Here is a 19669-nt window from a genome sequence, read left to right on the forward strand (position 1 = left end):
AATGCATGTGAGCATACGTGTGTCTGCACGCACATACACATGCACAAGTCCACAAGCATAGAGCACATTTATACAGAGAAATAGAAGTGTCATCAGAATATGATGCTTATATTTTAATTCACAAATTCTCTAAGGATATGTCTTTTGTATGACAGGACTTTTTGTGTTTTAATTAAGATATATTCACATGATTTTTCCCATTCACTTTCTTTCATCCAAGCCCTTCCATGTACACCATCCCCTCCCTTGCTCTCTATCAAACATGGCCTCTTTTTCTTTAGTTGTTGTTATGTATGTATACATGTGCATGCTTAAATATATGAATACAACCTGATCAGTCCATCTAGTGTTACTTGTGTAAGTTCAGGGCTTACCACTTGTTATTGAACAACCAATTAGGAAACTCATCCCTGAGAAGTACTATTTCTCCCACTGTTAGCATTCCTTAATGGTCATAGTACTTTGTCTATGGGTGGGGCTCTGTGAGATTTCTGAACACTCTTCCATGCTAGCATGTCAATTGATGTTGTACTTCTTCAGGTCTTGTTTATGCATATGTGTATATATGGAGTCATGTATATTTAGTATATTATGAATATTTAGTACCCAAGTGCCTCATGAATATTTGGACCTTCTATCCCTCACTCTATGTGTTTAGTGCATGTATGCTTTACTTGCTAACTACTTATCTTTAACACATTCCCAGAGCCAATTATGTGTATCTCTTTCTTCTGAATTTCACATTTGGTGATATCAAGTTACTAGTTATATATCATCCATGGTGAGATCATTTTCACCACAAAAATCAGCAAATGATGCAATTAATGTCTCCCTAGGAATCAGAGCCAATTATTTGACATTTACTAGCATGCCTCTATTTTCATGTTCTTTCATGTTCTCCATATGACCTCTCAAGTCTTATCATTCTTTGCTGAACTTTATAAAGTATCTTTGTTTCTTGTTGCTTTCCCTCTAAACAAAGATTCTCTCTCATAAGAACAATCTGTGTTTTCCATGCCACCTTTACTTAACCAGTTCATAATTCCCTTTCAAATAATGGCTTGTACATATATTCCTGAACTTTCAAAACTTAGAATTTGCTTCTTCAATGGGTGACCTTAGCACATTCACTTTCTGCCACATAGTGTTTAATTATCCACAAATTTATATTCTTCATGAGATTTTTTTTTTTTACTTTTTGAGGATATTTTTGTACTTTATATAACTTCCACATAATAAGTATTTAATTCAAGCACTGAAGAATAAACAGATTATAGTAAATGAATATTCAATAAAAGGATTTTTTTAGTAGCACAGTCATAACATATTTTATATACAACCTTGAAATCAGAAAGAACACATGGTTTCTGCCTTCCTTGGGTCTCTGAAAATATCTGGCCAAGTGGAAATTTAAAATACCTATCAGTACTGATTCTCCTAACTAATGATAGCTACTAAAGATTATATATTAGATGTGGCAGTACACATCTATGAGGCCATTCCTAGGAGTTTGAAATGGAAAGATTATTGAATTTATTGTCAACCTAGGCTACGTAGTTTGAGTACAACCTTGGCTACACGGTGAGGCTCTGTTTGAAAATTAAGTCATGACTTAATTCATGTAATATCTTGATTGTGGGTGTCAACCTCACATAGAAGACAGAAAGAAAAAAAATCCTGGTGTGGTGGTGTACATCTGTAATCCCAGGATTTGGGAAGCTGAGGCAGGAGGATTATAAATCGGATACCAGAACTATATAATGAGTTCAGAGCCAGTCTGTACAATTTGGAAAGATCCTGCTTCCAAAAATGAAATAAAATAATAAAATACCTAAAGAAGGGGGCTGTAAAGATGGCTATTTCGTTAAGAGCTCTGCTCTGCCAGAGGACCAGGTTCAATTCCCAGCACTCACATAACAGCTCAGTACTGTCTGTAACTACAGTTCCAGGGGATCTGAAATCCTCACACACATATATGTTGGCAAAACACTAATGCACATAAAATAAAAATAAATAAGTTAAAATTAAAAAAGAAATACCTGAAAAATAATAGTTACAGTCATATTTATATTTAATTTAAGTACATTGAATGATTAGATTAGTGTAACATGTAAGGAAATGACTGTAGCTACCATTAAAATTTAAATAATTCATAAGCATAGTATGTTGGTTTCTGGGAAAACTCAGATGTCAGGATTTTTAAATCTCAGGGATTCCATGACAGCTAAGTTTGAGATAAATTTCTCTGACTCTCACATAAGAGAAGGGCTCTGCTAGGCAACTTTTTCACATTTTTCTTAGACACATGCATTGTTTCATGAGTAATCTCTGGATAGTATACATGCCAGCAAAGCTTCACTGAAGCAAATCTGCTCCCACACATTCTGAGCCCATTTTGACACCACATAACTGTTGGCGACGGCAATTTCAACAATGAAGAAGTGGGAGAAATGACTACATTTTATGTAAATATGCATTCACTTAAAAGCAAAAGGACATACATAATGATATTACTCAAATTTTTAAATAAAAGTCAAATATTTAAAATAAGATTCCTTTTCAAGATCATCTTTCTTGGTAGTAGAAAACATTATCTTTTCTTTACAACAATCTATGCCTGAGAAAACATTATTCTACAAGCTCTAATATTTGTACTCTGGCAAAGGGTAGTGCGTGTGCTCTAAGGAAAATTTAAGAGAAATTCTTAAGAAATTAAGAATTAAAAAGAATGACTGAGGGATATTAATTATATAATATATCAATGGGTTTGATTCTACAAATATTGTTAGCACGCTTAAATATCTGTATACACATATGTGTGCCTGTATGTATGTATGTATGTATGTATGTATGTATGTATGTATGTATATAAAACAAGGAAGGACTCCAGTGGTCTGTGAAATTCAATCTTTTAAATATTGTTACTAGATCTATCTTTTGCATTTTTTTTTTTTTTTACTTTTTGTTACAGAGTATTGCTATGTAGCTGTAGCACATGCTGACTCTAGTTCCCTACGTACCTCAGGCAAAGTTTGAAATCATGATCCTCCTTACAGGTGTGTACTCTCATGTACCACTTTCTATCTCTGACTTTGAAAGGCTCAGACGGTGGCCTGAGCTGTGGAGAAATGAAACGTGTAAACAAACATCTTAGCAATGGGATGATGTGCGTTAGGAACTTAACTCAGCCTTTACTCTTCATGGTATCTAGCTATAACAGAACTTCTCAATGACAAAACCTGAATCAGAATCTTCTGGTGGGCTTGATAAAACACAAGTGGCTTGGGCTCCAGAGTTTCTAAAACAGTTCATTTCTCGGAGGCCTGAGCATCTGCATCTCAGGAGATGTTGCTGCTTCTTTAATCTGTGTAGAAAGATAGAAGTTTCTCTGCCTGCTACACCTCCTCAAAGATGATTTCTAGTTTCCCAGAAGATCTCTTATGGTACAACTTCATTCTTTGCCTCCGTAATTATGATCACAATAATAACTGATAACATTTCTTGGGTACTAAGTACCACACATTGCACATCATGAAAAACCTTTGAGGAAGTATATTAATTCCATTTTTTTTCCTAAAATGAAATAGATTTATAATTTTCCAAAGTTCATACAGCCGAGATGATATTCAAACCCCTATCAACTTGGGTCCAAATTCCTAAATATTAATGTGTTTCAGGAAAGCTCACTTTGTGACTTAATTTTCACCATCCAAGAATACTGGATTTCAGACTGAGAGCAGCAGTGAGACTGAACCATAACATTTGAGCAAGTGCTATTGGTGGAGCCTGAACACCCAATTCAGGGAAGGAAAAAGAGATTATACTCTTCTTCAGGGCCATGTAGGCCACTAGCCACATGTTTATGTATCACAAAATCAACTCCTCTGAGGGGATCTAGAATTTTTGCATTCAGGATAGCACTCTGGCAGTTGTTCCTGGGGAAGAATATGAGATGATCATAGTGCACATTAAGATTATATTTACAGCTTATAATAATAGCATAAATATCACATCAAAAGTATCTTCATATTGTAAAACCCAAAAGAACTTAAGGCTTTAAATAATGCAACAAAATTTAAAAGACAATATTTGTTCACTTGTTTGTTTGGTCAATTTCTTGTTGTCATTGTTGTGAAATGACAGATATTTATATTAATATTTCCTTAGAAAAGAATAACCTCTCACTTTGAACTCAGACACTGTAGTTCCTCATTTACAGTTTTGCCTAAAAATCTAAATAAATGTAGATCATCCTGTTAAGATAATACTCTTAGATTTTAGAGCTACTGTTTTGGCTGGCTGGAAGAGCTTTGACTTAGCCCTTGAAACTGAAATGGCTTTTTATGCATGTGGCTAGAATTCAATAGAAAACAGGTCTTTTCAAATCCTAAGGAGCTTCTGTGCTACAATTTTCCAGCAGTTGATAGTTTTTTTTTTAACTGTGAAATCTGAAAGTTGAATCTAATTGATATACTATGAAAAAGAGGAGCTTTGGCAAACCTAGTAAAATCCTGTGTGCCCAATATCTTTCCATTTCCTGCCACTATGCTTCCTTGATTTTTGCAAACAGTTTGTAGTTGTAAACTGGTTTAACATTGAATACCAGATATCTTGACATAACTCTCAACTTTGAGCTGGTAATTAGACATGTTGGCCAGTCTTCACGTGTCAGGTGTGAATAGGCTCAAGTCTCAACCAATAAAAAACAGTAGATGGGGAAATTATTTGCTTTTCCTCTCACTGCAGTAATTTTTGAGACATACCCCACATTCTCTTCAGGCTCCCATGGGACCTGAATCCCCATTGCCTACATCAGTAATGCACTCAACTAAGCAGTCTTGATTGTTCTTTCTCCCTTTCAGTTTCCTGATCCCACTGTGTTTCCTACTGACACAACTTAAATGAACTACTTCTACTCAAAACCTCCACTTTAGCTACAACCCTAACTGAGACACCATGGTAACATGGCCATTGTGGATCTTTGAGCTACAGTAAGAACAGTTACACATAAGAGATATTATACAATGTATACATATGAAGCCTGTGTTAGACTAGGCTGCATTTGAATGATTTACTGGCCAAGACTCACATTCCAAAATGAAAATAGTTAAATTTGGATGTCGTTAGGATAAATATAAAATACTTAAAATCGTGCAAAATGCCTGCCAAAATTCTTTAATATCTGATTGCATAATTAAGCAAGTAAAAGGGAAAGGGAATTATTAGCAGTTCTATCTTTAAATGTAACTGATGGCCAAGGAAATCATGAAGAAAACTCTTTGTGTTGATGAACTGAAAGCCTATTCTGAAAAACTTCTGTGTTTATTGTTCTCTTTCTGACCATTTGATTCTCAACAAACGGACTTACTTGACATTATACTCCACCCATCTCCAGCACAGGGCTCTCATTCTTTGAAAAAGTAACTAATTCAAAAAAACCATATGAAAAGAGAGGGTATATCTAAAAAGCCTGAAATACAAAGTTCCCTAAGTGAAGTTCATTCCCATTGTGGCTTCTATGGCTGTCACTGACACTGGAGAGTCAACGGCAAAGCATGATGCCCAATATGAAATGTCAATTGGCTGTGCCTCTAGGGGATACCTGATGCTCAGATGTCACCCTGGAGAGTGCCAAATGTTCTTTCTCACCTTCCTTGGGTTATAGCTTGAATGATTTAAGACCACGGACTGATGAGCTATGAGTGGGCTGTATTACTTATTTTCACCTACTGAACAGTGCAGAAATTTCCAAAATAAGCTCAAGCTTAACCCATGGTGTAGTATATGTGTTAAGCTAAATACTGTATCTTTTTCTTGAGGGCATTGTGTTGCCCTAATGTGTTTCTTTTTCAAAGGTAATAATGTCAATGACTCATAAATTTCAAAACCCATGAATTTCAAAACTAGACAGGGGAACTTAGGCTGCAATTAGTCTTAATTTCATAACATAAATTTACAAGTGTGTTTTCTGTTTGCAGCTTTAATTTAGATTGTTGTTTTTAAAAGAATCATGTGTTTTAGTTTAAATTAGAAGAAATATATTTTTCTGCCAGCATATAAGATATTCAGAGAAATATAAAGCACAGGTATTCCACTTCATGAAAGAGAGCACAGTCAGAGTATGTCAGGCACAAGAACTTTTAATCTTATTTAATTTGTGTGTGTGAGTGTGTGTGTGGCATTGTTATACAAGATTGGTCTGGGAGTAGAGAATTTCATTTGGGAAACATAGCACATATATACTCCTGTCAGTAGCAGAGTTAAAATACTGACTTCGAAGGTTCATTTGAAAAGGCCTACAGAATTTGTGCATCTCGGGAATAGCTTTAACTTGGAGTTTCTTGTCAAAGGAAAAAATAACTTTACATAGACCTTGGCTGTTCTTTTACAACCTAAAATAATCCATTCCTTCTGGGTAGTGGCTCTCCATTCTGCTTTTGCATACTTTACATCATTTTTAGTTTGCTATAAAGATTTTTGAAAGACATGGGAAAATATTAACTTAAACTGTAAATGAATGAAGTGTCAGTTTTTAAGAGAAACAGACAATGAGTGGTCAAAGAGGCTTCATAATTAAATGCTCTCTCTTTGGTGTCGTACAAATGTTATTTCCACACAGGTTTCTCATTTCATACAATGTCATTTTCATGGGCTTTCACAATGCAGAAATTATATTTAATTAGCACCTTTCTTAGTGCAAATCTTTAGAACATTTGTATGTGAATTTTACAATTCAATTGGTGTACTTGTGTAAAATAATACACATTTTAATATTTTTTTATAAAAATTTTTTCCTTTCCTTTTACATACCAACCCCTGTTCCCCCTCCCTCCCCTTCTCCTGCTCCCCTCACCTACCTTCATCCCATCACATCCCCTCCTCATAGAAGGTAAGGCCTTCCTTGGGTAATCAACACAGACTGTCATACCATGCTGGGAAGGGACTTAGCCCCTCCCCCCTACATCAAGGCTGAGTAAGGCATTGCACCATAGGGAATGGGGTCTAAAAAGCCAATTTGTGTATCCTTGATAAGTCCTAGTCTCATTGCCAGGGGACCCACAAACACATCAAGTTATGCAACTTTCACTCACATTCAGAGGGCCTAGCTCAGTCCCATGCAGGCTCCCCAGCTGTCAGTCCAGAGTCCATGAGCTCCCATTAGCTTGGGTCAGCTATCTCTGTGTTTTTTTTCCCCATCATGATCCTGATCCCCACCACTTGTGCTTACAACTCTTTCTCCCTCTCTTCAACTGAACTCCAGGATCTTGGCCAAGTGCTTGGCTGTGGGTCTCTGCATTGCTTCTATCAGTTACGGGATGTCGGTTCTATGATGACAATTAGGGTAGATACCAATCTGAGTGCAGGGGAAGGCTAGTTTAAGCACCCTCTCCACCACTGCTAAGAGTCTTAGCTGGGGACAATCTTATGAGTTCCTGGGGTTTTCCCTAGCTGCAGATTTCTCCCCATCCCCTTAATGGTACACTCTGTCAAGATATCTTTTTCATTACTCTCCCTCCCCACCTCTTGCCCATGTTCCCACCTCCCCTCCCCTCCCCTCTATTCCCCCCTCTCAGTTTACCCAGGAGATCTTAACCCTTTCCCCTTCCCAGGGCAATCCATGTGTCCCTCTTAGTGCCCTCCTCTTTACCTAGCTTCTCTGGGTTGTGGATTGTAGCCTGGTTATCCTTTGTTTTATGTCTAACATTCACTTATAAGTGAGTACATACCATGTTTGTCTTTCTGGATCTGGGTTACCTCACTCAGGATGATTTTCTCTAGCTCCGTCCATTTTCCTGCAAATTTCATATTAGATATGTTTTACTCTTTTGTGTAAATGTACCATATTTTCTTTATCCATTCTTCTGTTGAAGGGCATCTAGGTTGTTTCCAGGATCTAGCTATTACAAATAATGATGATATGAACATGGTTAAGCATCTTTTGGGTGTATGCCCAGGAGTGGTATTGCTGGGTCTTGAGGTAGGTTGATTCCCAATTTTCTGAGATAACGCCACACTGATTTCCAAAGTGGCTGTATAAGTTTTCACTCCCACCAGCAGTGGAGGAGTGTTTCCCTTTCTCCACATCCTCTTCAACATAAGCTGTCATCTGTGTTTTTGATCTTAGCCATTCTGAGAGGCATAAGATGGTATCTCAGAGTCGTTTTGATTTACATTTCCTTGACAGCTAAGGATGTTGAACATTTCCTTAAATGTCTTTTGGCCATTTGAGATTCTTCTGTTGAGAACTCTCTATTTAGCTCTGTAGCCCATTTTTAATTGGATTATTTGATAGTTTGCTGTCTAGTTTCTTGAGTTCTTTATATATTTTAGAGATTAGCCCTCTATCAGATGCAGGGTTGGCAAAGATCTTTTCCTATTCTATAGGTTGTCTTTTTGTCTTACTGACAGTGTCCTTTGCCTTACAGAATCTTCTCAATATCAAGAGGTCCCATTTATTAATCATTGCTCTCAGTGAATAATAGACACATTTTTAAAAAAAACACACTTTACTTGCATGTCATTTTATGTATATATGTTTTCTGTATGTCAAAGAACTACATATCCTATTCCTTCTATTTAAACACATGAACACATGTATATGATTTCTTTGCTTAGCTGTTAAAAGACTGAAATAACATGAATAAAAAGTATAGAGTATATAAATGATTCTCATAATTCACCATGAGACACAGGCATCAACTCCTAAATGACTTAAATGAGGCTGAGACGTACATCTCTGGGATCGGTCTACCATTGTTTCTTCCATTGACTTCTTTCTCATGGTTTTTTTTTTTAATGGTGACAATTGTACTTTAAATAATGTAGCCATTCACTACATCAGGGCTTGCGAGCTGAACAGTGATAAGAGACTGAGAAGATGGAAAAAATGTTCAAGGGTGACAGTGTTTAAGAATCACCTGAAGAACATGTTACAGTTACATACTCAGTAATATACTTACATAGCCCTCTGCCCCACCCTGGATATTCTGCAGCAGGGCTGGAGAGTCTGGCCTTCTACTAGTTTCCAGGTGATCTAATGCTGTTAACCTATGGGACACTAAATAGGAATATTCCAGGTAAGAGGGCAGTGAGCAAGTGAGACTTTCTCTGCAAAGTCATGTCTGATTCATTGAAAATTCAGACTTTCTTAGATGGATATTAATTACCTTCTGTTGTAGAAATTTTAAGAACATAATTCTTAATTATATCTGCAACCATTGTGTGATGTGACCATTTTGGAACTGAAAAAAATCATCTTATGGAGTTCCAGTTAGAAAGAATGACTGCAGCTCTTACCATATGGCTCATTTGTCTATTTAATATAACACTCTAATCTTTTCATGGTGATACCATTTCATTGTAATCATCTTTCATTTTTAGTAATAGTGTGTATATATCAAATTGTATATTGTCTTTGTTTTCTCAGAATTAGATAATGTTAACCACATTGTAATGGTCTTTTTATTCTGTTCTTTAAACCCCCTTCATGGCATATTGGACCAGTACATTTCTTGTAACTAGGATAAATTAATTTTACTGTGAAAATATAAACTGATCTGTAAATTTTGCTGTCATCTCACCAATTACCACAGGAATGTTTTACTCTGGCCAGAAATCTGAGTTATATCCTTGATTTTTAAACAGTGGGAAGGGAAAAATGAAGATTGTTACTTTTCAATATTCGTTCATTCATCCAACATGTATTATAATGTGTTATATAGTGTTAATGTGTTATAAACACAGGAAATGGCATAACGAAAATTATTTGAGGGAAGAAATGTGATTTAAATGGAAACAAGTGTCAGGAGGAGTTCACAGAAGACAGAAGGAATTTGAGTAACCATGAAGAATGTAGAATTCACACCACTTTTGAGAATGGCAGAATCTACATCCTTTTAAATGTCCTCTATGATGTCACAAAGTGAGCACCTGGTGAACTGCCTGGGCTCCACAGTAGAGGCTTTAGGCTAAAAACTTCCTAGCCTGAGACTGATACAATCAAGGACCTCAGGGTCTAGCTATTTCTTTTGGATTAGATTTCATTGTATGAAAACACCATATTTATTACTTTTCTTTATTCCATTCCATTTAGCAGGCAATTACTCTAGCTTACTGTAGCTTGTAGGTTTCACACCTGTGTGAGATTGACACTTGCTTCTCTCCTCCTAGCGTGGGTAGCACTATGAAAGCTAGTCAGTAGGAATAATGCTTCCAATTTAGTACCTTCTTGATTTCTCCATGTTCTCTGCCTCAAATAGGCAGTGCCAGCTGGATGAGCTGACTCATGTGTGTAGTGCTCCCAATGCCTGATACACGGAGTCAAAAGGATTGGGAGTTTAAGGTCATCAGCTACAAAGGTCAATAGCTACACAGTGAGTTCAAAGCCGATTTGGGCTACGTCTGATCCTGTCTCAAAAAGAGTTATTACTATTATATACTTTCTTTAATCCAATATATTATTAGTTCAAAATAAATGCATTTTAAAGTATTAATAAAATAGCTATATTTTCCACTGTACTTCTTAAAAATCTGGGTTATAGTTTATAGTTATACTCCACACCCATTCCTACAGTCTTTTTCATTGGAAATATTTGATCTGCGTTTCTATTTCATTAAATTCTTAGGTGAAAATTAAATATTTATGTATTGAAGTTCTTCCAAATATATCATATTTTTTTCAAAATTAAAGCCTTGTTTTGGTTTTTAATTTATGCCTACTTAAAATTAAAACTGGCAACTTTAGTCTCTCAGTCTCTCCAGTGTGATTTGAAATGCTCAGAGACCACCTACAATCAGTGGCTACTATATTGTACTCAGTATCTTTTGAATATAATAATGTCAATAACATTATAGAAATTTTTCAGTAATTATTACAAAATTGATTATCCCATAAACATCACATGCCTTACCCCCAAGGAGAACCATTTTTGCATTTGAATAATTCTTTTCTTTATTTCTGGACAGAAACACGATTGAAAATTAAAATAATTTTTCAACAGTCCAGATTCTGCATTTTAGTCATGTTGCAATTTACACTAACTTATTTTTCTATTTTTTAATATTAGGTTTATTTGAATGTGATGCATAGTTTTATGTCAACTTGAAACAAGCTGAAGTCATCTGAGAGGAGTGAACTACAATTAAGATAATGCCTCCATAAGATTGGGCTGTAGGCAAACCTATAGTGCATTTTCTTAATTAGTGATCAATGGGAGAGGGCCCAGCCCATGATAGGTGGTGCCATTCTTGGGCTGGTGGTCCTGGGATCTATGAGAAAGCAGGCTGGGCAAACAATGGAGAGCAAGTCAGTGGGCAGTACCCGTCCATGGCTTCTGCACCAGTTCCTGCCTCCAGCTTCCTACCCTGCTTGAGTTACTGCTCTGACATCTTCAGTGATGAACAGTGACATAAAAGCCTAAGCCAAATAAACCCTTTTCTCCCCAACTTCCTTTGGCCATGGTGTTTCATCACAGCAGCAGTAACTCTAACCAAGACACTAACCAAAGATTTCCCAGCTGTGCTTTTTTTCCTACCAGGACTTGGGTCTATTTTATTTTTATTTTTATTCATTCTTTTCCCATAAAATACATCAGGACCACAGCCTCTCCTCCTTCCACTCCCCCCATTCCATCCCACAACCTCCTCTCTCTCCCAGATCTATTTTCCTCCATTTCCCTTCAGAAAACAGCAGGCCTCCCAGAGATAACAACTGAACACATCATAATAATATATAGTAAGACTAGGCACAAACACTCTTATCATGATGGGTAAGGCAACCTAGTAGGAGGAAAAGAGTCCCAAGAGCAGGCAAAAGGATCAGAGACACCCCAACTCCCACTGTTAGGAGTCCCACAAAACCCCAAGCTAAACAACTAAAACACGTATGCAGAGGACCTAGCACAGACCAATGCAGGCTCTATGATTGCTGCTTCAGTCTCTGTGAGCCCCTATGAGCCCTGCTTAGTTGATTCTGTGGGGCAGGACTCATAATATCATTTTCTGAAACTCAATTTTTAGTCTCTCCAGCAGGCTGATAAATCATACTGTGATCAGAAGCTCCATTCATGAATGTGACTCAAAACCTGGTAGTAGTTTATTTTTCTTGATACTTAAAATATAAACTTTGGCAAATGTCATTTTGTAGTGCAATGGAATACTGTACAAAAAAGTCCTTGGTTTTATGATATTGACAAAAGTACTCAGTTTTCTTCTGGTTTTAAGAATGGAAAGTTCTACATTCAGGTTATTTCTCAATTCCTTAAACCCCCAGTAAAATAGAGGTTCATTTGTGAACAGCGGTGTTTCATGGCTAATCAAGAGTGTCTCCTTTTGCAATGCTTGATGTTAGAGAAAGTCAGCTGGCTTTAAAGATTAGGTTAGGTGAGAAACTCAAAGGTATACCTTTTGGCAAGTCATACATCACTCTGTTTGTTAATAAAAGCACATGCTAGGGCACCCATAAACCATTCAAATAAATGGTATCCTATGTTTCATTTAAAATCTCTATGGGAAAAAATGCGTCTGACTTTCCTAGTGAAGAAGAAGAATGAGTCCTGGTTAATAGGTATGTGTAAACTGATTAGCAAGTAAGGGAAAACACCCCCAGTGAGCATATTTTTGGCACAGAAGAATGATTTCAGGTTTGTTTTTTTTTTATAACTAGTATACATTGGAATATAAGTGGTTATTACTCAATGGGAATTTGTTCTTTCTCTTTGTAAGCTTATTTTTAGATGTCAATTTGTAGATGTGCATTGCATAAGTTTTCCATCTCAACTCAGTGTTTGCTTTGTATATGCAATTTAGATATAGAAGGATTATCTGACTCTTTTTTTTACAAACTGGTCTCTTTGTCCTGCTTCTAAGTGATAAATGAACTAGTAGAGATTGTCAAGTTCCCTTGTTGAGTTTCTTCTTTTGAAACATGCACCATCTTTCCTCAGTGTCTGGCTTCTTTACTAAAATTCAATATCCACAAAGAGAGGAACCAGGTCTGTCCCATTAACAGATGTATTTTTAGTGCCTACAACAAATACTATCATACTAATAAATGTTTAATCAGTTCCAACCAAGTAGTGGCTTATATACTGCCACTTGTAGTAAAGCCAATTATGTATCTTAATGATTTTCATAAATTGAGATATGCTGTCCCGCACACATATCCTCTTTTCCAGTTCACAGAAATAAACTAACAAAAAACAACTCTCACTACAAAAGGAACAAGAAATTTATTCTAAACCACATATAGTGACTATGGCCTAAAAACAGATTCAGGTTGCCTCAAATAACATGCTTCAAGATAGAAGTCATTACATGAACTTTTATATTCACAGAACAGAAGAAAATTATAAATTAAGACACTTTTCAAATACCTTCCTGGAGACATCAAGTAGACAGGTAATGGCAAAGCAGGGGAAACTCTACAGGTTTTAGTTGATACCTGATGACATATTTGGCTTTTGAGTCTACTGCAAACATGTTACAATAGTCACAGAACATTACATCAGACATAGAAGTCACCACTGGATGATTATTAATGAGACTAAAGATAACTCAGATAATTTAGCTTTGGATCTATACTATTCCAACTCTCCCAAACTGCAAAATGCTAGAAGACCTTATCAGTCAGACTTGTATCTTTTAGTATCTCTAATAGGTATGGATTCTTTTCTGGAAACTTCTGTTCAAACCTGTATTGCTAAGCCTCACTGTGGTCCCAATGACTTTTAAGATTGGCCTTTTAGGGAATGAACTTGTCACTGTATTTATGTGATAATCCAATGATATTGAAGACTACTTCCTGTGATCATGCTATATTACCACATGGCATGCTTAGATTTGTTTATGCTTTTGATCCAAGACACGTAATTAACCTTGAGACCAGGTTAATATTTGAACAGTCATAAATCATATCTCTGTAAAGATTCTGGAGACTGGGTGCAAAGTGGAGGTGTAAAATAGCATAGGATGCAGGACAGAAAATTGGGATCTACGCTAGTGAAAATCTTAATTTTCTCTTCTGAATGGTGAAAGGAAGAACTAGATCAAGGATGGAAACTGCATGGCTAACTTTCAGTTATTTCTCTCAGTTGCCAAAGGGATCAAAGGCCTGTCCATAAATACAGCATATGAATGCTTCTCATGACAGTGTTCCACATAGCCACCACCTGAGAGCAACAAGACTTAACACACAGGCAAAGCCTCTTTCATATGACCAAGCTACATGACATTCAAGATATTCTGAAGTGTTAAATTCAAATAACTCTACTAAATTCATTGATAAGAAATAAAATAATCATCCCTCACTATCAAGAGATAACCAGATGGGCAAATTAAAGAGTAGCATTCTTTTCCACTCCTCAGGCTTTATGAGTAGGTATTCAGACTGCGGCACATACATTACACTGTGTGGACAGTGTTTCTTTTGTTTTGTCAATGTACCACTTTCACAGACACCTCTACATACCTCTACCGTCTCTTCAACTTATAAGTTGTTTAATTTAATATATGATTTCTAGAAGATTTAATATATGTAAAGAAACCTCTACAATGGAAATACTTCATATTCCATGATTTTATTAAAATAACAATTGCCTAAAACCAATTTTCATTATTTAAATGCAAAATATGTGCTGACATCCTACAAACACTAGTTTTCCTGTTTGAAAGTGTGTAATAAAAATTTTAATTCCTAAAGATTAGAAAATAGTATGATAGGATAACCTTCCGATACAAGAATGCATTTATTTGTCTATTTCACAAAAGTTTATGTTCCAAGTACTATTTTTTGATGCTATTGAAATAGCAGAAAACAAGCAAGATATGTTTGAATATCCATCTTCTTTGATCTTCAATTTTTGGAAGAGAAAGGGGATTAAGCAAGCTACTGAGTCATGGTGAGAATTGTAATTTGGGAGTGCTGTGGGAGTCCACTTGTAGAGTCTGACCATGGTGAGATAATGAAGACTTCCTCAAGCAGGTCTTAACCCTACTGAGCCAAATGAAATTGGGACTTTGGAGAAGGAAAGATTCCAGCAAAGGGAATATGTGTAAAGGCTTGTGAGAAATTTTGTGGCAATTCAAGGAACTGAAGGAAGCTGGCCACACTAGTAACAAGCAGGTAGCTTCATGATACTACAGTTAGTCCTCTATTTCCATAGGTCCTGCACATATACCCAACTACAGATCAAAAATACATTTTAGAAATGAATTATGTAATAAACACATTCAGATGCTTTTTGTCATTATGCTTTAAGTGCTGAGGTATAACAACTATTTGTTTTAGGTATTATAATATATCTAGAGATGTTTTCAGGCATGTTCGGGGGTTAGTTGTAAATATTCTTCCATTTTATGTAAGGAACGTGAACATTTAAGAGTCTTGATATCCACAAAAGGTTCCACACCTAATCCCATTGTCAATGCAACATTGACATTGCTGCATGAGTGATGATAATGGAGACAGTTGTAATGATAAAAGCAGATGGAAGGACAGAGTGTTGTTAGTGACCTAACAGATGGTCCTATCGACTGTATTAGGACTGGTTGTAGTAAGTGACTTGGAGGGACGATTTAAATTGTGCACATGATCAAACCATTTACGTAAAACTTTTATAAATGCAATCTGTTTGAGAGAATATGGAGGTGGGAGGAGTAGTATTGAGTATAATCTTGCTTGTGTTTAGCTAGAATTAACTATGAAACACAAATATTTTTTATTAATTTGATAACTGATGAAATTATCACATAGCCAGGAAGCTGGGTATGTGAGTTGTTCTGGTTAGAGATACTTAATTGGATTTTATAAATACATAGAAAATTCAAACTTTGCTTGCATTTGAAATGCTTCAGATTAAAATTTTTAAATCAAGAATATCCTGCTTGAATGAGTCCAGAAAAGCAGTAATATTTCAGGGAAAAGAAAAGAAAAATAAGCACATAGTATGAACTGGAAAATTAGTAGTGTGGCAGGTAGGAGACAAATGAGGTTCATGTGATGTCACAGACTCTAAAAAGGAAAGGTCTTCAAAAGGCATGCCATTCTTAGCAGGAAAATGCTTTAGAGATAAGAAATATTCCAAGAGTTTAGCAACAAGAAAAACATTGATAAATTTAATGTGAGTCATTTTGGTGTGAATTTGGAGAACCCAAAAATCACTGGTGATGAGTGGGAATCAATATGCCATTAGACTGAGATATATATGGAAGTTCAGAGCATGGAGAAACAAGTACTCAGCAATTCTTTCAAGACTTAAGACTATGATGGGAAAAGAAAAAGACCATACTAAGAGAAAATGGGTGAAGGGTCAAAAGAGTACAAGCTGATGAAGAAAGTTACATGCATAGTAAAAGGAAGAAAGTGTGAAAGTGAAGGAAGTGGGATGGATAAGAGAAGGAAGGGAAGGAGGGAGGTCAGAAGGAGTGAGGGAGAGAGAAAGAGACCGAGAATGCAGGACAACTGAAAGATATTCAATAACACAGATACTTGAGAAAGCCTAAAAAGAAACTGTAGGAATTGACCTCGACTGGAACCAAGGTGCATCTGTTACAGTAACAGGGGTGAGGGGTTCAGCTGCTGGGAGTTTCATTAGGTTAGTGAAAGGTTCAGATATGATTCTTCTACTGGATTTGATTTCTTTTTCATGGAAGTAGAAACTACAGGTACATTCGGAGGGATAGGAAATGTGTTGAGAGTTTTAAGGAGAGTGACAAGTGAAAATATCTTCTCTGGGGTATTAGAGAAAATGTTGAGTACAGAATCAGTGCATGGCGGGTTGTGGTGGTACACACTGGTAAGAAACACTGAAGAGGCGGAGGCAGAAGGATCATGAATTTGAAGCCAGTCTGAGCTACAGAGCTTGTGGATAGTTTTCAGTCTGTCCCATTTTATTTACAGTTTTAAGAGCATTTCATTTTTTCTCGGTTTGGGACAAGCATCTCAGCAAGTTTTCCTTTACTTACTACCTCTGTCTCTTTTGATAAACATCCTTTATTTTTTTCAGAACTATTTGGAATTCTATTTTTTGAGAACATGTTATATGACTACATTGTGTTTATATCATTTCTACTCCTCTCTCTACTACTCTCAACTCCACACATGTCCACCAATCCCATCTCAAATTCGCTACCTCTTTTTTTTTCTATAATATTATTTCTTGTGGGATTCCGGATTGGGTTTGTTTTTTATTTGCTGTTTTTTAAAAGAAAAAAATGTGAAGTATGGTGGTTAGGGAGCAGGAAGGATCTTGAAGAAGTTGGGGGAGGGAAAAGTATATGATCAAAATTCATTGTATGAAATTCTCCAAGAATAAATAAAAACATTTAAAAAGTGCCAAGGAATTGATAACTTTGATATATAAGTAAGAAACTGATTATTGATTTCTCATGACAGCCATTCATATATTTATATTTGAGTCTAATTTGTGTTGCCCACATATGCATGTGTTTAGAGCCGACCAATTAGAATTGGATAATCAATAAGGAGTTTTCTCCCTGGAGAAAACTGATTCTCCTTCCCTCTGTAGCCATTGGCTGGCTGTAGCCCTTCATTTAGGGGTGAGGCCTTGTGAAGTTTTCCCCAGCCACATTGGCATATTGACTAGTGTGGTCACTATGCAGGTTTTATCAGGCCACCAGATTGTTAATATTTAATGGAAGCAGGATCCCTCACATTGAGAAGACCTTATTTCAATAGCATGTACACCAAATGCCAAGAAAACTCCATATAAAATAGACCTCAAAGGAAATATTGCTGTTAGTTTGTTGGCTTGCTTGCTATTATTTGTCCCAGGCCACAAAGTTACCTTGACTAAAATAAATGGACTGTAGCAGAAAAGCGTAACTTTCAATTATTTTATCAATTTAAGGCCAAGTGGCTAGTCTAAGTAAATATTATAGGACAAAAAAGTCCACCTTAAGATTTCTAACTCCCAGGATAGATTTTGTACCTAATCAAAGGAAGCTGATAATTACTCAGTCTCTGCTTCAATTGTTTAATTTTCTGTGGAAACACTTTTACCCTTTAGCTGGTTCCCCACTCTTAAATTAAGAAAGAATCTCTCTGAAGATAACGTTCATCATACGGCAAAATCTGTAATGTGTTAGAGTTGCTAAACTTCCAAAGAGATTAGTGAGCAGTGTCAAACATAATATGTAATTGCCTTTTTTTTTTTTTAAAGAAAATGTAATCATTTCCAAGACTGGGCCTGTGGCCTCTGTCATCCATGTTCATTACTGTGTAGCTCTGCATCAGGAATAGTGCTGGCAATCTACTGCATAGTCAGAATCTTTCATCCACAGTGAATGAATGAAAGGACAATGGCAAATGATAGGAATAATGAGGAGACTGGCTGTAACTGGGAAATGTGGGAGAAGAAAATGTGTTTAAAAGAGGCCCAGAGTGTGGCCTATCAAGTTGAGGCAGGATCAAGCCCCTCTCCCCTGCATCAAATCTGGTTTGTATGTAAAATATAAAATAAAATAAAATAAAATGGAAAAAACATGCTCCCATGAATATATAGATGTGTGTGTATGCATGCGCACACACATGTGCACAGGTACACACATACACACACACACACACACACACACATACACACACACACACACACACACACACACACACACACACACACACACACAAGAGCCCTAGAGTGAAGTGGGCTGCCATGAGAAATCAGTACTCTTTTATCTAGTTGTATACCAAGGTCACCAATTGCTTGGTTCTCCTCTTAATTACCTTTGGTATTCTTCAGTTACTTGAATTCTTTTCTAAGTAGTCAATACATTTGTGTACCTAATCATTCCTTTGATGATTCTCTACCACAAACAAAGGCAGCTGCATGACTGCCACCAAACTGGAAGCTGGAGGTACAGGAGAAAAGAAATCAGGCAGAGTTCTTGCCCTTGGGAGCTTCTAGACTGGCAGCCAATTTCCATTCAAGTGCCTTTCTTTTTTTCAAAGGGAAAAAGCTCTCATATGTATAATCTGCCACTGAAGCTCTCTGATTAAGGATTTTAGATTTAATGCAACACTCAATAAATGACAGAAACCTAAACCCCAGAATATTCTCCCTCTCTCTCTCTCTCTCTCTCTCTCTCTCTCTCTCTCTCTCTCTCTCTCTCTCTCCATCCCACATATTCTCCGTAGGTAAAAGTAGAAATTTCTTGGACATTTTTTTCTGTTATGCAAAAACCCAGAAAAACATTTTTGACACCTTTGCATTGAATGGTCAGGAGAGTGTAACTCAATGTTGAAGTGTTAGCCTAGCATAGGCAAAGCCACCCTGTGTTCCATCTCCAGTATCACACAGAATGAAATAACTGCATTAAATGTCCAGTGTGAACAACATGTAGAATGAATTCTTTCTCCCTTAAGAAAATGTAAAGCAAATTAGGAGAAACTGAAAGCTTCCTGTTTTGTACTGCTGACCAATGCAGCAACTGTGATTTTCATTAGTTAAGGGTAAAGTGATAGATTGGATACAATAGATGTTGTAACAACTTTCACTTACATTCTCTTTTAAAAGACTTCTTTATTTCAAAGAGCTATTGTAAGATCGCCCTCTTGACAGTGTCCTAGTTCTTATCTCTTATCTCTGCTCACATGGTGTTTCCTTTGAAGGGCATTTTGTTATTGGCCCTCCTTTTCTTTTCCTCCTATAGCAAA

At 36.4% G+C, this 19669-nt stretch overlaps 1 protein-coding gene across 8 annotated transcripts in view; it reads left to right on the forward strand.

The window, feature by feature from the left end:
* The window catches only part of Dmd (dystrophin), a 2092376-nt gene that overhangs the window by 1654032 nt on the left and 418675 nt on the right, over positions 1 to 19669 (forward strand). The window lies entirely within an intron of this gene.

The sequence above is a fragment of the Peromyscus eremicus genome, chromosome X, assembly GCF_949786415.1.
Source record: "Peromyscus eremicus chromosome X, PerEre_H2_v1, whole genome shotgun sequence".
Lineage (NCBI taxonomy): Eukaryota > Metazoa > Chordata > Mammalia > Rodentia > Cricetidae > Peromyscus > Peromyscus eremicus.